Genomic DNA, 6000 nt, shown 5'->3' with positions numbered 1-6000 from the left:
CTACCCCCCACCCCCACCCCCCTCCTCCTCCTTCACGGATTCAGGTATCAGTGACATTAGAGGAGGAATTGGAGTAAAAACAGGTGAACTTGCTACAGAATAATGCCGGAGGGCAGACACACTGTAATTAAAGAGGGTAAAGTATCCGATGTCCATATGACTCACAGCTAAATAAATCATGTTCAGTTCATTTCCATCACAATAAGAGGGAATAATGCACTTCACCACTGTGTTCCAGCATTTTAAAAAATTACGATTGGCCCAAAGGGTTGTTATGTCCATTTTTATTCATCTGTAACACACAATATCTTAGACACCACTGACCGAATTTTGACTAAATTTGGAGGAATAATGGATCCACCAAAATTAAACTGATTAACCCTTGGAGGCTGGTACATTGTCTGTTCATTTGTTTGTTCCTTTATGTGTCCATATGCCATGTGTCAGATTTTGATGAAACATGGGGAAATGATGCATCTCACCTCTGCATTATAGCATTTTCAAAATTACGATGGTCAAATGTCAAACCAAGCTCACATATTTGATTGGCCGAGACGGGGACTGCATCATTCCAGGAGGACAACATGTTTACTGTTGCCTTGTTTTCTTGTTGCTTTCCATGGCAGCACTGGAAGTTAAAACAATTTTATTTTTTTTTATCAGAATTGATTCCCCTCAACTATCTGTTTAGTGCTGTTTGTTAAAAACAAAGTGCCCAGTGGACACTGAGGCTAACTCCATTCTACTCAAACTCTACTGAATTCAATAACAGGTATAAACATGATGGGCATGCTGCCTCATTTCAGCAGGTAACAAGATCAGTGTCTTCCTCATGTATTATATAATACAATACTACTTCTCTAAATAGAAGAGAAGTTTGATCGATGAATAAGTGGTGATTTTTTTTTTCTAAATGACAACATGTGATTTAATTGAGAATGTTTATACACCATATAAAATGCATCAAGCAGCTAGCATAATGTATTTTCTGTGCATAATGTATTTTCTGTGCATTTTTTGAAGTGTGCTTAAACACTTCAAAATTTCTTAGATTTCTTGAACTGATTTAACTCAATGAAAACTTGTGTTCTTGTTTTGATCAGATTATTGTCAGAGTGATCTTGACAGCATTGGTTCAAGACTGCAAGAAATATTCTAATGTATGGGTCTTTCCAATGGCTGAAAGGACTAAGACGCTGCATTCTTGTGAAATTGTGGGTTTTAATATGGCTCCAGACCTTTGTAATGTCACACTTTCTCTTGCACCTTGATGTGTCAACTCTGAACTCTCTCTCCACAGTAACAGAGGAGAAATACCATGAAAATGATTGAAAAAAGAAATACTATTTTTTCCACATTCAATCAAACCATGTCCTCCTCTGACAGACTTTACAGGCCCCTTCAAGGAGGAACTTGATATCTCTGCCTGATTCCAAAACTACCTGCCTCTCTCTGAGGTGGGAGGTAAGGGACTTTTTATCACAAGAGTTCTGCAACAACTGTAACAAGAGGGGGAAGGGTAAAAGGAACAGGACAAAATGTACGTTAAAAGACCTTTGCAAAAATAATTTTGGTTCATCAGTTTTGTAGAGCCACAGTGACCACTGACCCATTTCAAGACAAAGGACATAATGCAGTGACTGCAAAATAAAAAATATATGAACATAAATTTAACTTTAGATATATGTATATAGCACAGCAACACAAGTTTCACTTGAGGTCTTCAGTAAAAGTGATAATTTCCTCACAATGGCAGTAATTTTAGAGCTTGATCTGAACAGCTAAAAAGATATAGTAACAGATAAATTAAGATGCCAAAGAAACAAAGAGGCGGGAGAAAGAGTGCCTCTGGCATATAATGCATCATCATAAACAAACAGAAAACCTTTATTGGAGTATGTACTCAGTTTTGGAAAAAAACAAAACATGGTAATTCTTTTTCATCCCTCCAGCTATGTCCGTGACTGCGAAAGTTTCGTCAGGCATGTGACATATCTATGAATGAATGTCGGCTATGTGACACCAGTTTGGCTTGAGGAATTCTTTAATTTCCTATGATTAGAAACATTCATTATTTATACAGGTTTATACAGCGGGCATATGTATCCAAAATTGCACACTAAAACTTTGACCTATTTCAGATGTGTGATCTCCTGAAGAAAGTGTTTGTGTAACTGTAGTCATGATGCAATAAGCGCAATAGTGAGGGAAGGAGGAGGAGTGTAGGGACTTGGTTGAGAACTTTGTCCTGTGGTGCCAGGAAATTCACCTGCAGCTAACTGTCAGTAAGACCAAGGAGCCAGTGGCGGACCACCACTGTGCCAAGGAGCATCTAATCCCCATTTCCATGAAGGGAGTGGATGTGAAAGTGGTGCAATCCTGCAAGTGCCTGCCAAGCCGGACTGGTCTTCCAACACTGAGGAGGCTTATGTTATTCAATGTGTGGAACACTTCTGTGCATGGTCTACCAGTCTGTCGTGGCCAGCGTCATATGCTATGCTGCTGTTTGCTGGCGTGGCAGTATAACTCAGTGTATGCCTACAGGCTATGGATGGATGAATTAACTATATTTATACAATGCACACCTGTGATCTGCTGTGTTATTTATTGTTTATTGACATATTTCAGCCATCTCTTGAAATCTCGTGTTATTTGATCATGTATTCATTTCATGGCTCCAGCGATAATCAGGCATAGCCGTAGACAGAATTTACAGCTATTCCACAAAAAACCAAAAGACAGATTATGGCTGTGATAGAAAAAAATAAACTGCTGAACAGAATAGCATATCTTCTGTTTTGCAATGAAAGCTGAGGACCATAGAAGACTGTTAAAAGACACTCCACATAGTTGTATACATTCAAGCGGTGTTGCACAGTCTGGATGCAGCTGGGCAGGGAGTGACCAATAGTACGTTGGTCAAGTGTACAATGAGGAAGTTACACTGAACAGAATGAGATGCATGAAATAATTTATGAGTGTTTGGAGAGCCTACATTCCTGTGGATATAAAGTGTCGTGTGCCAGCTCTGACATTGTAGTAGTGCGAGGCTGTGCAAAAACACACTTGGATAATCATAAATTGTGTGTTAAAATATAGTAATAATGTTCTGATTTCTGGGAAGTGAGAAACAGTCCGGAGGTTTGTGAGGTTTTAAATGGGGAGACATAAGAGCGATGGTTAAGCGCAGCCACAACTCTCAGGAAGAAGCTATTGAGGTCAAGGGTGCTCTTGGTGTTAACGGATCAGTAGCCTCACCCAGAGGAAACTGGGAAATGACTGCTGAGCCGCTGAGTGGCTGTTTCTGTCAAGTAAGCAAGTTACTCACTTTGCTACTTGCCTTACTGCTCATTTTGCCCCTTGTCAGTATGATCAAAATACAGTCCAGTGGGTCTATGTACATGGAGTTGGGGAGTCAAGGGAGACTGACTTTGGAATTTGTGAGGCGGCATTATGTTTTACTTTTCTTTTTTTGGGGGGTATATTCGCCATTATTGGACAGATCAAAGTAAAGATAGACTAGGAGAGAGAGGGGGATGACATGCGACAAAGTTCCCAGGCCAGATTCAAACCCAGAAAGTCGCATCTACATGGTACGCACCTTGGACCACTGAGCCACCAGCACGTCCCGCGCTGTCCTTTTCAAAGTACACCAGAATGTCAAAGTAATCACATTCATTTCCATCGCTAGGGGGAGCAATAAACTGTGATTTTGACAAAAAAATATAGAAACATCATATATGGAATGAATAATACGATTTCAAGATGTCATTATAATGCCTTGACCATCAATTTCAAACTGAAAGAAGTCCTCTTCGATGGGGTAACTATAGGATTCCCATGGGACCCCATGAGCACCCATGGGGGCCTCTTAGAACCCAATGAGCAGCTATGGGATCCTCCACTGGGCCACAAGCAAATTCACTTATAACTACAGTAAACAGCAGCAGTAGAAGCAGCAATCATAATCATAATTATAATTATAATCATAATAACCCACAATCTTCAAGACACACTCATCTTCCACCCAGCTCCTTTCAATCAGTTGTTAGTATTGTAAGAAATGTCAAAAGTATAACTTTAAGTTTACACAGTAATGCATTAGTGAAATTAGCTTAGAATCAGAAATGACTTTGAGTCCAATAATACGAGCGGAGAGAGACAGGAGGAGAGAAGGAGTATTCAGCAGAACGTGAGCAGCGTTGCAATGCAATGTATGCACATAATGTAGTATAATGTCAGTTATTTCTGTGGCAGACAGTGACACGCATAACAAATCTCTCAGCTGACCATTGATTAAGCTGAAGGTCGACGGACCAGGCGGGTCCCTCTCAGCTTTCTTTGTGCCTTCACTACAACTACCGCTGTTTACAAACCTCCTCCATGTTGGTGCTCTACTGACCTGCCCAGAATCACATGGGTGAACAAGACACATTAACCCACACGGTACAATTGTTGTGAACCACACAGACAGTGTGAACAAGGAAAAAATTAAATGGTAAGCTCCCAAATGAATTTACTCAATATTTGAGTATTCAATATTTTTCCCTCTCCCTGTCTGCGGATGTTTTGAGATTTACCAGCTAAGAACAAGTTGGATGCTGCCAAAGCTCCCTACACATAGGCAGGCTGTGAGCTATAATTGGTAACTGTAGTTCATTCACCGTTTGGTTTACTAATGTATCCACTGCCAGTGATTTGTCATAATCCAATTATAACCATAGACATGGTTGTTTTCATATCCACGTACCACTGATTGCAGGGTGGTGGTGATTTTATAATATGACATTACTGATTAGAGCTGTTGTTCTTTGGATGCTGACTTTGGGAGAGTTGTTCATGTTTAGCTTTATACTGAATGATCTGTTGAAAGTAATAGAATAAATGTTTTCTCTGAATTCTGGAGTGTGTGTGGCCTGGGGGTGTTTTTTTTTTTATGTTATCGGTGTCATTGTGTCACATTACTTAAATACTTTCAGACTTACCAATTTGAAATTACAGTCAAAACACAATATGAAATTCACTGTTATAAATATATATGTAAAATTGTCAAATATCACTTTTGTATATTAATCAAAAATCTACATAAAATTCCATAACCAGTAAACTAGCCGCATTATTTCTGTGAATTGGTTGGTTGATGTGACTGATATATTTTCAACAAACACTACCTTACAATGCTTAAGATGAACATTAATGTCTATATTTTTAAAGTAATAAAGTTCATCTTCTTTATAAAAATATTCAGAAACATTCATATCGACATTTAAAATGGTGTGTTTTATGTTACAGCTCGCATGTAATCTATCTGTTGTCTTTACCTTTATGTTTTTACTTTTTGGTGTACTCATCCCACAAGGAAAACGTCAATAATAATAATAATAAATTATGGCATCTTATATTGAATGTTTGCAAAACTTCTATGAATGAAAAGATAAAAAAAAAAAAAAAACTCATTCAAAAATTTCAAACTGCTTGTAAGGCGAGATGTGGCTCAAATGACTGAGTTGTGGAGCTTCGGATTGAAATAACAACAAAACCAAAGGGAAGGGAAGTTTCTCAGATGAATGAAGAAGTGAATGAATTTTTTTCAATGGAATTTTTGGGACTAATTTTAATTGGGTAAAATCAATGACACGTTCGTTCAAACTGGTGCTCACTAGACCTCTCCTGGTTAAACTGATGCCGTGTGGAGGGGGTTTTACTTGAGCGCTGCATACAGCTTCCTAAACCAGTCGAGCTGAAACGGACTATCCAGCACCGTTTCCTCCGGCTGTGTCTCACAAAATAATGACACGGCTAAAACACGGTTTCCCTCGGATAGCGTGTCCACTCTGGGAGCGATACGTGCATTTAATTAAGTGCTATTGACTGTCTCGGGCTCCACACAGAGGGGAAACTTCCGCCTAGAAAAGGTCGGGGGTGCCACGTGGTTTTAAGCTCTAACCTATCAGGGGCAAGTGCGCATTGCGATCCTGTGCAGGAGGATTTTTTTTTAAA

Source organism: Centroberyx affinis, unplaced genomic scaffold, assembly GCF_046629955.1.
Source record: "Centroberyx affinis isolate AG114_WGS23_722 - 3 ecotype Tasmania unplaced genomic scaffold, CSIRO-AGI_Caff_v1 ptg001966l_1, whole genome shotgun sequence".
Taxonomy (NCBI): domain Eukaryota; kingdom Metazoa; phylum Chordata; class Actinopteri; order Beryciformes; family Berycidae; genus Centroberyx; species Centroberyx affinis.
The sequence above is the reverse complement of the archived record's forward strand: the minus strand, read 5'-3'. Positions refer to the sequence as shown.